We start from the raw sequence: 19,101 nt of genomic DNA, 5'->3' as shown, positions 1-19,101 counted from the left end.
GGTTTAAAGACCTAATAATTAGACCATAAACTCTACAACTGCTAGAAGAAACATAGGCTCAACACTCCAACATATTGGTACAGGCATCAACTTCCTTAACAAGACTCCTAAAGTACAAGAAATAAAACCAGGAAGCAATAAGTGAGACAGCATCAAATTAAAAAGCTTCTGCACAGCAAAGAAAACAGTTAAGTGTGTGCAGAGAGAGAGCGCCTACAGAATGGGAGAAAATCTTTGCCACTTGCTCTTTAGTGGATTGATATTAAATGTATATATAAAGAATAAAAAACTTAACACCAAAAAAAAAAATAACCCAATAAATGTACAAAAGAACTAAACAGATTCTTCTCAGAAGAAGAAAGACAGGTGGCCAACAAATATGTGAAAAAATGTTCAACATCTCTAGCAAGCAGGCAAATGCAAATCAAAACTACATTGAGATTTTATTTCACATCAGAATGGCAATAATCAGATTATAAACAATAACAACAGATGCTGGACAGGATGTGGGGGAAAGCTATACTTATATATTGCTGGTTGGACTATAAAGGAAAGCAACCACCCTGGAAAGAAGTATGGATATTCTTGAAAAAATTAGAAATAGAACCATTGTATGAATCAGCTATTCCACTCCTTGTTTCATACCCAAAAGAACTAAAATAAGCATGCTATTTTAGTTGCATGCTATTTTATTTGATACAGCCACATCCATGTTTATAGTAGCACAATGCACAATAGCCAAGTTATGGAACCAGTACAGATGCACATTCCACAGATGAGTGGGTAAAGAAAATGAGGCATATATACACAATGGAATTTAAAACAACTATAAAGAAGATGATATGCATTTGCTGATAAAAGGATGGAACTGGAGAACATCATGCTAAGCGAAATAAGCACACTCAGAAAGTCAAGGGTCAAATGTTGTCACGGTTTGAAGTGTCCCCCAAAGCTCATGTGTGACACAATGCAAGAAGGTTTAGTGGAGAAATGGTTGGGTTATGAAAGTCTTGACTTAATAAGTGAATTAATCCCCTGATGGGATTAAAGATTGATGGCTGAAGGCAAATAGGCTATGTCTGGAGGAGGTGAGTCATTGAGGGAGGCTTGTCTTTGGATTATATATTTTGTATCTGATGAATGGAGTCTCTTTCTGCTTCCAGATCATCATGTGAATGACTTTTCTGTGCCACACTCTTCTGCCATGGTGTTTTGCCTCTCTTTGAGCCCCAAGGAATGGAGCCAGCCTTCTGTGGACTCAGACTGCTGAAAACATGGGCCCTCTGAAAAAACTTTTCCTCCCAAACCATTGTTGTGATCTGGTCTTTCAGTTGCAGTAGCAAAAAAGCTAAAACAAATGTTTTCTCTCATAATGCAGAAGCTAGAAAAAAATAAGGAAAAAAGGTGAGGAGGGATGAAAATAGAAGAGAGATCAGTGAAGTAGAGGAAGAGTATTGAAATGGAAGAAGGAGGAACAGGAAATGGGAGGAATGGTGGAATGAAATTGACCAAACTCTCTTAGGTGCATATAAGAATATACCAAAGTGCATTTCACCTTTGTGCATATGTATAAAGAAATAATTTTTAAAACTATAGATAAATAGAAGGAAGACCAGTAGAGTAGGAAAAAAGGAACCAGAGGAGGAAGGAGAAAAGGGAAAGGGAAAGTACTAGGGACTGAATGGAGCAAATTATATTCTAGGCTTGTGTAATTACATCAAAATGAATCATCATATTGTATATAACTATAATGTACCAATAAAAAATTAATTGTGATATTTGCTATAAGGTTAATAGTCAAATTGTTTTTATGATAGTCAACTATCTACCTGTTAAAATATTGTTAAAGGAACATGGTTAAAAAATGAATGGCCATTGCTATTTTTATATTTTATGTTTCCCAAGTAATTATTTTGGTCAGAAAATTACTGGGGTCATGCAAATTATATGATCTGAAATTAGCCAGTCCTGCAAGCATGATGATAGTGTCTGTATCACACAGATCTGTTGCAGACCTGAAAGAGCATCACTGTCACTCTCTTGTTTGAAGTAATGGCTCTACTTTAATCTTCTGATTTGTTAATTGTGAGGCCGACTAATTTTAATATTTTGGAGGGAGATAAAAATTTCTGTGGACAATATAGTTCAAAGCTGCCTGTTTGCAAAAACTCAATGCTAAAGAAAGAAAAGTGTGAAAAGTGCAAAAGTGAAAGCAAGTACAAGGTAAAATGATGGCATATTCAAAGTTTAGTGGTTTGGGATAAGACAAGGTACAACAAATAAACTGTAAAGGACTGGTTCAATGGAAACCCAGAAGAGATGAGACTAAAACTACTGTTTGGATACTGTTGACTTATTGGTTACCCCCAAAAGAAAAAACAGCATCCAGTATGAAATTGAGAATGGAGGTTGTTGAGGAATAAATGTAAGGTACAGAAAACCTAGATGTGAACATGATGAGCTTGTCAATAAGTAGGACTGTGAGTGGGGAGATACTGATAGATTTTTTAATAAAAAAATGAGCATTTGTTCAAATTAAATAAAAAAAGGAAAGAAGGGCAGAGAAAAAAATTTTTCATAGCAGATTTCAGTGGTTTCTTTAAAAAGTGAGGACATTGAGATCAAAGGCACAGGAAGCGCCTGACCTTTTGTGGGAGGAGGGACTGGGTTTGTGGCTAGATAGAGGTCATTTCTGGATTCTGCTTCTTCTGTGAAGAAGAAGTTGGCGGTGAGAATGAGGGATAGGTGGATGGGGAGAGAAGCTAAAGGAAGAACAACCTAGCAAGGTGATTTAACAAACTATAATAGTTTCAGAGAATTATCACTTAATTAAATGTATAAGGTATTGAGCATAATTTACAATAATTATCATTTTGCATTCTAAAGAACTGTGTTGTAAGAAAATTTTCCTCATGATGAATATGAAAGCAGACTTTGACTAGGTAATTTTCCATCATTGCGGTACAGGCACACTACATCAAAGATCAAAGAATCCCTAACCTGATGATCACCCTAAGGTATTCTGAAGCTGAGAAGGGTGCTGCCTGGTTCTGCAAAAAGGAACTTTAATTTTTCAAAGGGTAGTTAAGAATTCATACTTATCTATTTTTTTCTTCTTAAAAAAAAGAAAGACTAAAATACTGGAGAGCATTATACGTTAAAACTGAATTCAGGGCAACCCAGCATGATTCCTTTGAGGAAAAAATGGGAACTCTAAAAAGACCAACCCAATGTGAGAAGTAGTTTGCCTAATATATTTTTTCCCAAATGTAAATAGAAGACTAATTATTAGACAGTGTGCAAGATTTCAATAAGACATTTTGCTTTTTATGTACTTTCAAAATATGAGAAAGTAAAAATTCAGTTAATAAATTTGCTTGTATCAAAGAGATTATTCTATGACTAGATGTTTTAAGAATTTAAATATTAAAATATTTATTATTTTTCTCAAATATAGAAACAATTCTTTGGCAACTCTGTTAATCAGTGTAAACAATAAAAATGTAAATAAGATAAAGAATGAAATTCCCTTTATTCTCCTCAATACCCTAGAATGATTTTCTCAGTCCAGAGGTTAGCATTGTAACAAATCTGCTCTGTGTCTTCTTAGATGTAAATATATATTCTCCAATATTCACTTATATACGAAAATAATGTATATTATATATTATGCTATATTGTTGTTCTAAAGCTTCTATTTTCATCTAAAATACAATAGATCTATCAGCACATTGACATGTGGATTGATTTAATTTTTTATAACTGAGTAGCATTTAGAGAAAATTCCTTGACCTGAATTCATAATTCCTAACATATATATTTAGTTTTAAGAAAATCTGAGAGCAGAATGTCAATGGCATCAATTGTATACCATGCATCCCCTTGGATATGGCTGTGAGATGTAATTAGCAGGCTCTAACTTCTCTCTTCCTCTGTCCACATTTTTCTCCTCACTGTCTTTCCCTAAACTCAGCATTCACATCTTGATTTATTTTACATATTGCCTTCTCCATGGTACATAGTAGAGGCTCAAAGGTTAAACAGATTAATTCACTAACAAGAAAACAGCAAGTCAGAGAAAAGCATGCATATTTCCCTAATTGATGAAACGCCAGAATATTGCACTGGAATATTAAAAGTCTTGACAACATATTGTGCCATTTTGTTCTTTCTGGAAAAAAAAATCTTCTGTTCTATTATTGCATTGATTATTTATGTAAATTAAGAAATAACAAATCAAGGGATATACCTGGTAGAATATTACCTGTGTTTTATACTAGCTTATATTTAACTTATACAAACATCACAATATTATACCTTAATCTCATCTTATTTTTTATGTCTTTAAATAAGAAATATTCCTTAGGGAAGAATGATATAAACTGCCATTGTGATTTGAAAAATACAGACAATAATCTACACTGATGGGTATGGACTCTAACCTGAGATAGCAGGTATTACTTGCTGTGCAAAGAAGTATACTTGTAAAAGTAAATAATCATTTGATTTTCTCAGGTCATCATTACCAGATAAACAGTCATCGTGATTTCTGCCAGGCAAATTACTAGGCAGAAATTTTTCTAACTGGTAGAAGTAGTAAAACTGATTCTAGATATTTAATCAGGTTTAGATTTATTTAAACTCTCAGTCTAACATATGCAAAAGGCTTTCTCAGTCTGCTTCTAGGAATTTGTGAAGAGGCTTCAAAAGAGAGAGAATAGCATGAAAAAACATAGGGATCTGAGAGGGCAATGTTAGTTTTTTATGATATATTTTAAGAAAATAATGTAAGGTAGAATGGAGTGAGACATTTAAAGCCAAACAAGAACCCCCTTGTGTCACGTGGCCCAGAGATCCAGAGAGACATGACTGCCACATCATGGCCCATAGATCTGGAGGAGAAGCCCGCCACAGGCCACCAGGAGATCAGGAGGAGAGGCCTGTCCAGGGCCCAGAGATATGCGTTGAGCCACCCCACACTGGGGTTCCTTATTCACCAAAGCATGGCTCCACAGCCTAACACCAGGGTACATATAAGCTTGAGGCTGCCACCACCACGAAACTGGGACATCATCACTTGTATCAAGGGACAACAATAAGCACCTGGTAAGATATCATAAAGGTCCCTGGCTGCACCAGAGGCTTCTCTACTGGGGGAGCTAACAGTTATCCTGTTGCTGAGGTAACAGGGAGTCTTGCATGGGGTTACCTATCTCATGTTTCTCCTACTAACACCCAACTTCTTATGATTACACTCTCACATGTCATATAATCTACTGCCTCCATATTCTAATATTTTACTTCATAATCATCTCAGCCAACCACCCATGCCCCACTTCTACCATGAGAAACTGTAAACCATTACGCAAACCTACTGACTGTAAGGTAGAAGATAACCAAACTCATCATTTCTGATGAGTAAAATACAGCAAGATGTAAATATAGAAGCTTACTGATATATGGCTGCATGTTGGGTACATTGAGTGCTGTAATATTGATCTCTCCCTTAAAAGTGAGGTATTGGTAACATATAGGGACACTATAAGACAATAGGGCAGAAACTGTCATACCTCGGGTCTACACTGCAAGAGAGGAAGACTCATAGACATCATGAAAAAACAAGGGAAGAAAGTGCCTCAAACAAACCAAGATACTACAACAATAGAATCCATAGCTAGTGAAGTAGGTGAAATGTCAGAGAAGGAGTTCAGAATATACATAACTAAAATGATTCGGGAATTAAAGAATGACCTAAGTGAGCAGATACAGGCAAAAACGGATCACTCCAACAAAGAGATGAGAGCAAATACAAGTTGCAGGAAAAAAGAGAAATAATTGAAATGAAAGAAACAATAAGCCAATTTAAAAACTCCATAGATAGCATCACTAACAGACTAGATCACTTGCAATTCAGGACCTCAGACAATGAAGATACAATATACAATCTTAAAAATAAAGTTGACCTCACAGAGAAGATAGTAAGGAACCATGAAGAACAGAATATCTAAGAATTATAGGATACCATCGAAAGACCAAATTTATGAGTTATCGGGATCGAGGAAGGTTCAGAGATTCAAACCAAGGGAATGTACAATCTCTTCAATGCAATAATAGCAGAAAAATCCCCACGCATGAAGAATGAACTGGAAAATCAAATACAAGAGGCCTATAGGAAACCAAATGTACAAAATTACAACAGATCTACATCAAGACATGTTATAATGAAAATGCCTAGCATACACAATAAGGATAGAATTTTAAAGGCTGCAAGAGAGAACAATCAGATTACCTATAAGGGATATCCAATTCAGATCTCAGCAGATTTTTCAACCCAGACTCTCAAAGCCAGGAGATCCTGGAACAATATATACCAAGCTCTAAAAGGTAATGGATGCCAACCAAGAATCTTATATCCAGCAAAATTAAGCTTCAAATATGACAATAAAATAAAAACCTTCCATGACAAACAAAAGGTAAAAGAATTTACAGCAAGAAAGCCCGCACTATAGAACATTCTTGGCAAAATATTCCATGAGGAGGAAATAAAAAACAACAATAAAAATCTGTAAAGGGAAGAACTACAAAAGGAAAAGCCAACCAAAGGAGAAACCAAGTCAAGCTAAATATCAAAAATAAACAAAAATGACCTGTAATACAACTCATGTCTCTTTCAACTTTTTGATAAACTTTTACACATAAAAATTTAAACTACAATATCATCTCATTTTTCAGGTTTTTGTTTATTTCATATTTTTTTGTTTCCCATTTCTCCTCACAAAGTTATATAAATATGTTTTTTAAAAGTGTTAGCATTTTATATGTTATATTTTAATATGTAATTAATCTAGTATGTGTATATACATTGCCTGTGATATGAGAGGAGGTATACTTTACTCTCTTATAATTAAAAAGCCATTATTTAAGATTCAAAGATGGAAAAGATCAATCAGAGGAAAAATTGTTTACTAAGGTATTTATAAAGATAAGGGCAAGGTTGAAGGTAACTAATAAATTTTGTGAAGCACCTTTCCTTCTGTAAACTTGGAGAGGTAGGAGGTGAAGTAAGAGAGAGCCATTATGAAAAACTTGTAGGGGAAGGTGACCTAACTGAACTTATTCCCACTAAAAGCATGTAGAAACCAACTCACAGTCTATAATAGAGTCTTATAGGAAGGAATAAAACACCTTGCTCTACTCTTGTATATTTTAAGTTCATCTCTTTGGTGTCCCTTTCTGATAGAATGCAACAAGAAACCACAAAACAAGGAGACTTATCATGTAAGGGTAAAAGAAATTGAAGTTAAAGCGTAAAAGTTAAAGGGTAAAAGACCGGGTATTGTGAAGTTTCTAAGCTGCAAGGTCTGAGTTAAAATGTAAAGGATCAGGTATTGTTAGGTTTCTATGCTACCTGCAAAACCTGAAATTTCTGTAGCTGTTAAGACAATGCTTGGAACCGCCCAGTAAATATTTCCCCTGACTGCTTGGTTGTTTAATAACTGAAGGGCTCTGTGTGGTTGCACGTAGGCCTTGCAGGGCCTAAGCCAATCAGTTTGAATGTAACCCCCTCCTTAGGAATGACCTATCACTCCCACCTGACCTGTTCCCGCCAATGAATGAACTAATCATGTTTAGGAGTTGTTGTTTGATTTTCCCGTGGTGTATAATGATTTGTTAAAGGATACTGCGATGTATGTAAAATCCCCGCCCTCCCCTCCAAAAAAGTGTACTTAAGCAGTGCTCAGCCCCTGCTCGGGGCTCTGGGCTGTTCTCCCTTCTTGAGTGGGCACGGAGCCCTAGCATGCTAGATCAATAAATCCCCTTCTGCCAATTGCATGAGTGGTCACTTGGTGGTCTCTTTCTCCGACGCTTCGCCGGACCCTTACAATCATGCAGCCTACAGCATGTGTCTCATCCAAAGGTGAAAGATGGATAAAGGAGCCAATAGGGCAGCCATTGGTTACATGAGGCCACTGAGTATTTGAAATGTGTATAGTCTAAATTGAGGTGCGCTATGTGTTAAATAGACATTAGATTCCAAAGAATTACTAGGACTAAGAAAATGAACATGAAATATCTTGCTAACAATTATTTTCTTTGCAAATGATATTGGGTTAAATGAAATATATTAAAATTAATTTCTCTATTTGTTTAAAAAAAAGAAGGAAAGGAGAACAACGTAACATTCTGTACCTTGCTGGTAGTACCATGTATCCTTATATACATGTTGTCACTTTTTATATTTTTGTTATCAAAATACATATAACTATAAAGTAAATGGGGTAAATTGTATCATATATAAATTATATCTCAACAAACATGACTTTAAAAAGAAATCTAGTGTATGAAATGTTTTAACAGTTTTGGGCACACACTAACGACCTGATAAATAATGACTATTATTATGATTCATTATAACAACCAGCATCAAGCTGTTTCATAGTCAGGTAGGAAGGGGGAGAAATAGACAAACTCTAGATAGAGTGGGAGGGGAAGGGAGGGTAGAAATAATGGTGGAATATGATGGACATGATTATCCAAAGCACATGTATGAAGATAGGAATGGTGTGTATATACTTTGTTTCCAACCAGAGATATGAAAAGTTGGTCTCTATATATGTAATATGACTTATAATGCATTCTGTTGTCATATAAAACCAATTAGAATTAAAAAATAAAATTTGAAAAAAAGCTAAGAAATGGAAAAAACGTAACTATAAATGGCTACATTTGGACAATGGCTATGATATTGGACAGTGCCACCTTTTGAGTCTCTTCTCCTTCCAGCCTTAAATATGAGCATGACTCCAGGCTATTTTTGATTTCCTGCCTTTAAGCTTTCCTTTGAAGGCCCATCTGCAGGTTTTTAAATTTTTTGTTTTTGTTTCTTTGTTTAGTAATGGGGATTGAACCCATAGGTGTTTTACACTAAGCTACATCCTCTGCATTTTTTTCTTTTCTTTTCTTTTCTTTTTTTTTTGGTTGTTGTTGCTAGGGATTGAACTCAGGGGCAGTCAGCCACTGAGCCACATCCCAGCCCTATTTTGTATTTATGGACAGGGTCTGACTGAGTTGCTTAGTGCCTTGGAACTCCTGATCCTCCTGCCTCAGCCTCCTGAGATGCTGGGATTACAGGAGTAAGTCACCTCGCTCAGCTTTAATTTTATTTTGAAACAGGGTCTTACAGTGTTGCTAAAATTCTACATTTCCCAGCTGGCCTGAAACGTGCGATCTTTCTACCTCAGCCTTCCCAGTCCCTGGGGCTTAACTTTAGAGAGGTGGGCTGGAATTGCAGGACTGTTGAGCTTCCACATGAGCCTACATATCCAGTGTGATGGTGCATACCTGTAATCACAGAGACTCAGAGTGCTGAGGCAGGAGGGGTCACAGTTTGAGGCCAGCCTCAGCAATTTAGTGAGAACCTCTCTCAAAATAAAAAGTATTAAAAAGGTGGGTGATGTAACTCAATGACAGAGCACCTTTGAGCACCAAAATCCTCAGGAATAAAAAGAAAAAAGTAATAGAGTTGGTAATTGTATTAGGTGGTAATTGGCCCTGCTATGTTTTATTGTTATGAATTTCATAGTCCTAAGGGTAAACATGTCTTAATAATAGCTACAGATGCTTTTGTGCCAAATAAGCATAATATTACAGGGCAGTATTCAATACACATTTTTAATAAAATGTTTTTAATAAAATATTTCAGGGTATGCTATCTCTATATAAGAAACCACTACAAATTTTTGGCTCAAAAATAAAATTGTGCTGACAAAATTGCAGTCTACTCAGGAATTGTCAGGATGGTGCTTCTCTAGTCACCTGAATTTCATTAATGAGGACTTGACTAGAAATAAGATATCTGCTTCCAAGATGGCTGACTCAGGGTAGCACATGATGGGTAGCACATTGATGCTGGCTGTTAACTGGGACACTGAGACTGTAGACTTGGGATTTTAGTTCTACTCCAGGAGGGCTTTTAAACAGAAATGTTTGGACTTTCTTACAAAGTAAGTATTCCAAGAGACAGCAAGTGGAGGTGGCCACAAACTTACTATCCGGGCCCAGAAATCTACATGATACAGCTTCTACCATATGCTATGGGTCAAAACAGTTAAAGAGACTGTCCAGATAAAAAGAGAGAGTTACTTTTTCAACCACTTCTTGATGTGAACCCGGGCAAGGGGAGGCCAGGTTCCACCCCGCCACCTGCAGAACCCCACCAGAGCTGCAGCTCTGCCCAGATCCAACTCATATACCTGGCAGGAGACAGAGCCTGAGCCCAGGATAGCCCAAGTCCATCCAGTCACCATGAGCTCAGGCTCCGCCCACAACTGTCACCGAGCTCAGGCTCCGCCCACAACGGACTCCGCCCAATGAAAAACCATTGCTCCACCAACTGACCCCTGCTGGATCTCAGGTTCCGCCTAGATCTACATTGCCGACATGCCAGAGAGCCAGGGGACAGTGTATCCCCAGGTCCATAAAGCCTCTGTGAGACCCCCACCAGAGCTCAGGTTCGGTCTGGACAACCTGCATCCACCAGCCAACCACACTGGAGCTCAGGAATGCCTCTGCCCACTGGAACTCCCGCCGGAACTCAGGCATGGCCCAGGATCTCCTCTGGCCACAGACAGCCAACTGCCGGGGCTCAGTATTGGCCCAGATCAGCTTCTATGACCTGAGCGGGAGCGGGAGCACAGGGTAAGCCCTTGTCTTTCCCGCCACCGCAGACCCCAGCAGGAGCTCAGTCAGCCATGCAGATTTGCAGGGGAGCCTCAGCACAGTTAGGCCGGAGTTCATCCCACCACCAGGATACACTGGCTGGAGCTTAGCATCCACCCAAGATCGCCTCTGCCCACAGGAAGACACACTCCGGAGCTCACTCCAGGGCTTCTGAGCAGATCACCAAGGCGTATCTGGGTCGCAGATGAGCTGGGGCTGGGGTCTGCCTGTGGGCGGAGACTGTCCTGTGTCTGGTCTGAGCTCTGCTCAGGGCCTGCTTGTGGCCCTTGTTCCCAGGCCTACCTTGGGCCAGGCTCCTGTGCCTATCAGTGAAGCTGATCTGGGCTGGGGCTGAACTTCAGCAACTGTTTTTCATTGGGCGGAGTCCGTTGTGGGCGGAGCCTGAGCTCCGGTCGAGGGGAGGCCAAGCTGCATCAGCCACTTGCAGACCCCGACCAGAGATCCAACTCGACGACTTGGCAGGAGACAGAGCCAGACCCAGGGTAGCCAAATCCATCCAGGCACCAGGAGACTGGCACCCAAGCCCAGGCTCCGCCCATGACTGACTCCGCCCATGACTGACTCCGCCCACTGTCAGACAGTCACCAAAGTTCAGCCCCAACAAAGATCAGTCTCGGTGACAGGCTCAACAGCCTGGCCCAAGGTAGGCCTGGGACCAACTGCCACAAGCAGGCCCCAAGCAGAGTTCATGCCAGACACAGGACCGCCTCTGCCCACAGGTAGACCCCTGCTGGAGCTCATCCATGGCCTCGCAGACCTGCAGGGGTTCCCGGGCAAGGGGAGGCCAGGTTCCACCCCGCCACCTGCAGAACCCCACCAGAGCTGCAGCTCTGCCCAGATCCAACTCATATACCTGGCAGGAGACAGAGCCTGAGCCCAGGATAGCCCAAGTCCATCCAGTCACCATGAGCTCAGGCTCCGCCCACAACTGTCACCGAGCTCAGGCTCCGCCCACAACGGACTCCGCCCAATGAAAAACCGTTGCTCCACCAACTGACCCCTGCTGGATCTCAGGTTCCGCCTAGATCTACATTGCCGACATGCCCGAGAGCCAGGGGACAGTGTATCCCCAGGTCCGTAAAGCCTCTGTGAGACCCCCACCAGAGATCAGGTTCGGTCTGGACAACCTGCATCCACCAGCCAACCACATTGGAGCTCAGGAATGCCTCTGCCCACTGGAACTCCCGCCGGAACTCAGGCATGGCCCACGATCTCCTCTGGCCACAGACAGCCAACTGCCGGGGCTCAGTATTGGCCCAGATCAGCTTCTATGACCTGAGCGGGAGCGGGAGCACAGGGTAAGCCCTTGTCTTTCCCGCCACCGCAGACCCCAGCAGGAGCTCAGTCAGCCATGCAGATTTGCAGGGGAGCCTCAGCACAGTTAGGCCGGAGTTCATCCCACCACCAGGATACACTGGCTGGAGCTTAGCATCCACCCAAGATCGCCTCTGCCCACAGGAAGACACACTCCGGAGCTCACTCCAGGGCTTCTGAGCAGATCACCAAGGCGTATCTGGGTCGCAGATGAGCTGGGGCTGGGGTCTGCCTGTGGGCGGAGACTGTCCTGTGTCTGGTCTGAGCTCTGCTCAGGGCCTGCTTGTGGCCCTTGTTCCCAGGCCTACCTTGGGCCAGGCTCCTGTGCCTATCAGTGAAGCTGATCTGGGCTGGGGCTGAACTTCAGCAACTGTTTTTCATTGGGCGGAGTCCGTTGTGGGCGGAGCCTGAGCTCCGGTCGAGGGGAGGCCAAGCTGCATCAGCCACTTGCAGACCCCGACCAGAGATCCAACTCGACGACTTGGCAGGAGACAGAGCCAGACCCAGGGTAGCCAAATCCATCCAGGCACCAGGAGACTGGCACCCAAGCCCAGGCTCCGCCCATGACTGACTCCGCCCACTGTCAGACAGTCACCAAAGTTCAGCCCCAACAAAGATCAGTCTCGGTGACAGGCTCAACAGCCTGGCCCAAGGTAGGCCTGGGACCAACTGCCACAAGCAGGCCCCAAGCAGAGTTCATGCCAGACACAGGACCGCCTCTGCCCACAGGTAGACCCCTGCTGGAGCTCATCCATGGCCTCGCAGACCTGCAGGGGTTCCCGGGCAAGGGGAGGCCAGGTTCCACCCCGCCACCTGCAGAACCCCACCAGAGCTGCAGCTCTGCCCAGATCCAACTCATATACCTGGCAGGAGACAGAGCCTGAGCCCAGGATAGCCCAAGTCCATCCAGTCACCATGAGCTCAGGCTCCGCCCACAACTGTCACCGAGCTCAGGCTCCGCCCACAACGGACTCCGCCCAATGAAAAACCGTTGCTCCACCAACTGACCCCTGCTGGATCTCAGGTTCCGCCTAGATCTACATTGCCGACATGCCCGAGAGCCAGGGGACAGTGTATCCCCAGGTCCGTAAAGCCTCTGTGAGACCCCCACCAGAGATCAGGTTCGGTCTGGACAACCTGCATCCACCAGCCAACCACATTGGAGCTCAGGAATGCCTCTGCCCACTGGAACTCCCGCCGGAACTCAGGCATGGCCCACGATCTCCTCTGGCCACAGACAGCCAACTGCCGGGGCTCAGTATTGGCCCAGATCAGCTTCTATGACCTGAGCGGGAGCGGGAGCACAGGGTAAGCCCTTGTCTTTCCCGCCACCGCAGACCCCAGCAGGAGCTCAGTCAACCATGCAGATTTGCAGGGGAGCCTCAGCACAGGTTAGGCCGGAGTTCATCCCACCACCAGGATACACTGGCTGGAGCTTAGCATCCACCCAAGATCGCCTCTGCCCACAGGAAGACACACTCCGGAGCTCACTCCAGGGCTTCTGAGCAGATCACCAAGGCGTATCTGGGTCGCAGATGAGCTGGGGCTGGGGTCTGCCTGTGGGCGGAGACTGTCCTGTGTCTGGTCTGAGCTCTGCTCAGGGCCTGCTTGTGGCCCTTGTTCCCAGGCCTACCTTGGGCCAGGCTCCTGTGCCTATCAGTGAAGCTGATCTGGGCTGGGGCTGAACTTCAGCAACTGTTTTTCATTGGGCGGAGTCCGTTGTGGGCGGAGCCTGAGCTCCGGTCGAGGGGAGGCCAAGCTGCATCAGCCACTTGCAGACCCCGACCAGAGATCCAACTCGACGACTTGGCAGGAGACAGAGCCAGACCCAGGGTAGCCAAATCCATCCAGGCACCAGGAGACTGGCACCCAAGCCCAGGCTCCGCCCATGACTGACTCCGCCCATGACTGACTCCGCCCACTGTCAGACAGTCACCAAAGTTCAGCCCCAACAAAGATCAGTCTCGGTGACAGGCTCAACAGCCTGGCCCAAGGTAGGCCTGGGACCAACTGCCACAAGCAGGCCCCAAGCAGAGTTCATGCCAGACACAGGACCGCCTCTGCCCACAGGTAGACCCCTGCTGGAGCTCATCCATGGCCTCGCAGACCTGCAGGGGTTCCCGGGCAAGGGGAGGCCAGGTTCCACCCCGCCACCTGCAGAACCCCACCAGAGCTGCAGCTCTGCCCAGATCCAACTCATATACCTGGCAGGAGACAGAGCCTGAGCCCAGGATAGCCCAAGTCCATCCAGTCACCATGAGCTCAGGCTCCGCCCACAACTGTCACCGAGCTCAGGCTCCGCCCACAACGGACTCCGCCCAATGAAAAACCGTTGCTCCACCAACTGACCCCTGCTGGATCTCAGGTTCCGCCTAGATCTACATTGCCGACATGCCCGAGAGCCAGGGGACAGTGTATCCCCAGGTCCGTAAAGCCTCTGTGAGACCCCCACCAGAGATCAGGTTCGGTCTGGACAACCTGCATCCACCAGCCAACCACATTGGAGCTCAGGAATGCCTCTGCCCACTGGAACTCCCGCCGGAACTCAGGCATGGCCCACGATCTCCTCTGGCCACAGACAGCCAACTGCCGGGGCTCAGTATTGGCCCAGATCAGCTTCTATGACCTGAGCGGGAGCGGGAGCACAGGGTAAGCCCTTGTCTTTCCCGCCACCGCAGACCCCAGCAGGAGCTCAGTCAGCCATGCAGATTTGCAGGGGAGCCTCAGCACAGTTAGGCCGGAGTTCATCCCACCACCAGGATACACTGGCTGGAGCTTAGCATCCACCCAAGATCGCCTCTGCCCACAGGAAGACACACTCCGGAGCTCACTCCAGGGCTTCTGAGCAGATCACCAAGGCGTATCTGGGTCGCAGATGAGCTGGGGCTGGGGTCTGCCTGTGGGCGGAGACTGTCCTGTGTCTGGTCTGAGCTCTGCTCAGGGCCTGCTTGTGGCCCTTGTTCCCAGGCCTACCTTGGGCCAGGCTCCTGTGCCTATCAGTGAAGCTGATCTGGGCTGGGGCTGAACTTCAGCAACTGTTTTTCATTGGGCGGAGTCCGTTGTGGGCGGAGCCTGAGCTCCGGTCGAGGGGAGGCCAAGCTGCATCAGCCACTTGCAGACCCCGACCAGAGATCCAACTCGACGACTTGGCAGGAGACAGAGCCAGACCCAGGGTAGCCAAATCCATCCAGGCACCAGGAGACTGGCACCCAAGCCCAGGCTCCGCCCATGACTGACTCCGCCCACTGTCAGACAGTCACCAAAGTTCAGCCCCAACAAAGATCAGTCTCGGTGACAGGCTCAACAGCCTGGCCCAAGGTAGGCCTGGGACCAACTGCCACAAGCAGGCCCCAAGCAGAGTTCATGCCAGACACAGGACCGCCTCTGCCCACAGGTAGACCCCTGCTGGAGCTCATCCATGGCCTCGCAGACCTGCAGGGGTTCCCGGGCAAGGGGAGGCCAGGTTCCACCCCGCCACCTGCAGAACCCCACCAGAGCTGCAGCTCTGCCCAGATCCAACTCATATACCTGGCAGGAGACAGAGCCTGAGCCCAGGATAGCCCAAGTCCATCCAGTCACCATGAGCTCAGGCTCCGCCCACAACTGTCACCGAGCTCAGGCTCCGCCCACAACGGACTCCGCCCAATGAAAAACAGTTGCTGAAGTTCAGCCCCAGCCCGGATCAGCTTCGCTGATAGGCACAGGAGTCTGGCTCAAGGTAGGCCTGGGAACAAGGGCCACAAGCAGGCCCTGAGCAGAGCTCAGGCCAGACACAGGACAGTCTCCGCCCACAGGCAGACCCCTACCCCAGGTCATCTGCGGCTCAGATACGCCTTGGTGATCCGCTCAGAAGCCCTGGAAAGGGTAAGCTCTGTTCCATCCAGCCACCAGCTGACCGCCCACTGGACTTCAAGCTCCACCTAGGTAAGCCTGTGCACACAGGAGCCCAAGCACAGACTAACCCTGGGAACATATGGCCACCACCAGACTTCCACCCAAACTCAGGCTAGGCCAAGGAATGACTCCACCCACAGACAAGACACCCTCCACAACTCCACACAAAGGACCACACTGCCCCCCCTGTCCTGGCCCTCCTACCCTGGCCTCACTGCACCTGTGAGGGCACCCTGGAGGCAGGGCCTAGGGCAACAGGGTCCACCCCACACATTGTGGCAAGCCCTCGGCAGGCTCACCCCCTCATGGTCCAGCTCTCCTGGGCTCAGAAGCCCACATGCTCCGATGATCCACGTGCTCCAGTGGGATGGTGGTTGATCTGTATTGTGGCCAACCGCCCGCGGCCAACTGCCCAGCGCGCGGCGGCGCTGAACAGGCTGAACTGTGACTTGGAGCTCCCTTCGGCTTGGACATGGTGTAGTCCTGGTCCGAGATTCCCAGTTCAGAAGCTGGGCCCCGTGTTGGGTGTCCATTGTCCGCCCTGCGTCCCTACTGACCACCCTGTCTGTGGTGCAGCAGTGCAGCCCTCCTCTCCCATGCCTTTGGGGACATTTGGGGACTCAGCACTAGACCACCAGGGCCATGCTGCAGGACACGGTAGCTGCAGAGGCTTCAGAATCCCCACACTGAGCTCCAGGTAAGAAAGGTGCCCATGTGGGCAAGGTGGGGTGAGGTTGGCCCTGGATATCAGGCCTGGGGAACCAGGAAGGGTGCTGTGGGGCTAGCTGGCCCCCTCATTGTGATCAGAGTTTGTGCAGAGGTGAAAGGCATATGGAGAAGTAGGGCCACCTCTCCAGTTCAACCCAGCACAGGGCAGAACCTCTACAGCCCCAGGCATCCCTAGCCAAGTCACCAAGGGAGTCACAGGTGGGCTGAGCCCAGGGCAGCTTGAACAGTACCTGTTCATGGAATCTGGTTAAAGTCTCTGGTTACTTGGTCACATCATCTGTCCCGTGTTTGACACTGTACCTGTTCAGAAATATATGGCTAATGTCTGTGTTTACTGTACCTGGCCATGGTTTCTAATTATTGTCTCTGTTTACAATACCTTGGCATAGCAATTGCCTAATGTGTAATGTGGTTACTGTACCCGGTCACAGTATCTGGGTAATGTCTCTTATTATAATAGATCCCAGTATGTAGGCATTATCTTTGTTTATTGTACCTGGTCATGATATCTGGCTAATGTCTCTGATTACTATATCTGATCACAGTATCTGGATATTGTTCCTTTTACATGGTCACAGTATCAAATGTCTCTTGTTAGTGAATCTGGTCACAATATGTGGCCAATGCCAATTGTAACAATATCTGGTCATCTCTCTGGGTATCGTCTCTAGTACTCTATTTGGTTATGACATCTGGCTGGTGTCTCAGTTTGCTGTACCTGGTCAAGTATCTGCAAAAAAGACTAGGGTTATAGTATCTAGTCATAGTATATGGGTAGTATTTTGTTTATTTTATTTGGTCACAGTATTTGACTAGTGTCTCAGGTTATTGTACCTTGTCCCTGTGTCTAAATATTGTCTCTCTTTACTGTATATGGCTACAGTATCTGGTTTTTTAATTGGTCATAGTATTTGACTAAACATTTCTGATTACCTACTGTTCCTCGTCATGGTATCTGGGTATTTTCTCTGTTTACTGTGTCTGGTCAGAGTACCTGGCTGTTTCTGGTTATTGTACCTGGACCTTACGTGGCTGAAGTCTGTGGTTATTGTACTGGTCATGGTATGTGACTTATGACTCTGGTTACTGTACCTGGTCAGGGATCAGGGTCTCTGCTTGATGTACCTGTCATGGGATCTGGCCAATGTCTCAGGTTTCTGGACCTCATGACCATACTTGGGTATTGTCTCAGTTTACTGTACCTGGTCATAATATCTGGCTTAATTCTCTGATTATTGTATCTTGTCATAGTAGTTGATAATGTCTCTGATTTCTCTGTTTGGTCACAGTATCTGGGTAATGACTCTTTTTACTGTCTGGTCTTGGTATCTGGCCAATGTCCTGGTTACTGTACTGTATCATGGTATCTTGGTATTATCTTGGTATCCTCTACTTAGCCTTGGTATCTGGTTAATGTATCTAGTTACTGGTCACAGTATCTGGCTAATGTCTGTGGTTCATGTACCTGGTCACAGTAAGTGGTTTATATACTTGGTCATCGAATCTGGCTAAATAGTTTCTGGTTACCATACCTCTCACAGGAGTTGCTAATGGCTCTGGTTTCTGTACTTGCTGTATCTGGCTAATGTCTTTGGTTCCTGTATCTGGTCATCTTATATGTGTTACGACTCTGGTTACTATACCTAGTCATGGTATTTGCCTAATGACTCTGCTTATTGTAACTGGTCACAATATCTATTTTTTTTCTCCCTCTGTTTATTGAACCTGGTCATGGTTTTTGGCTCATATCTCTTGTTACTGAACCTGGTTATGGTAACTAGCTAATTTTTCTGCTTCCTGTACCTGGTCATGGTAAGTGTCTAATTTCTCTGGTTATAGTACCTGGGCCACTGTATCTAACTAATGTCTCTGGTTACTATAACTGATCACAATGTCTGAGAAATGTCTCTTGATTACTGTACCCAAGTCATAGTATTTGAATATTTTCTCTGGTTACTGTATCTGACCACAGTGTCTGGCTTATATCTCCTGTTATTCTTCTACCCAGTCATGGCTCTGGGTAATGTCTCTAGTTAGTATATCTTGTCAAAGTATATGATTAATGTCTGGTGTCTGTGTCTGATCATAGTAACTAGATATTTTTCCATATGCTGTACTTATTCAAGATGTCCGACCCATTTCTCTGCATACTATATCTGGTCATGGTGTCTGGCCAACATCTCTGGTGACAGTAGCTGTGCATTGTATCTGTATACTGTATCTGTCTGTGTTTACTGTGTCTGGTCAAAGGTTCTAGCTAATGTTTCTGGTTAATGACTCTGCTTATTGTAACAGGTTGAGGTATGAGGTATTGTCTCTACTTACTGTTCCTACTGACAGAATCTATTTACTGTACCCAGTAACAGTTTCTGTCTCTGGTTACTATATCTGGTCACCATACCTTGCTAATGTTTCAGATTACTA

Source organism: Marmota flaviventris, chromosome 12 (assembly GCF_047511675.1).
Source record: "Marmota flaviventris isolate mMarFla1 chromosome 12, mMarFla1.hap1, whole genome shotgun sequence".
In the NCBI taxonomy this organism is placed as follows: Eukaryota; Metazoa; Chordata; class Mammalia; order Rodentia; family Sciuridae; genus Marmota; species Marmota flaviventris.
Note: the sequence above shows the minus strand (reverse complement) of the source record.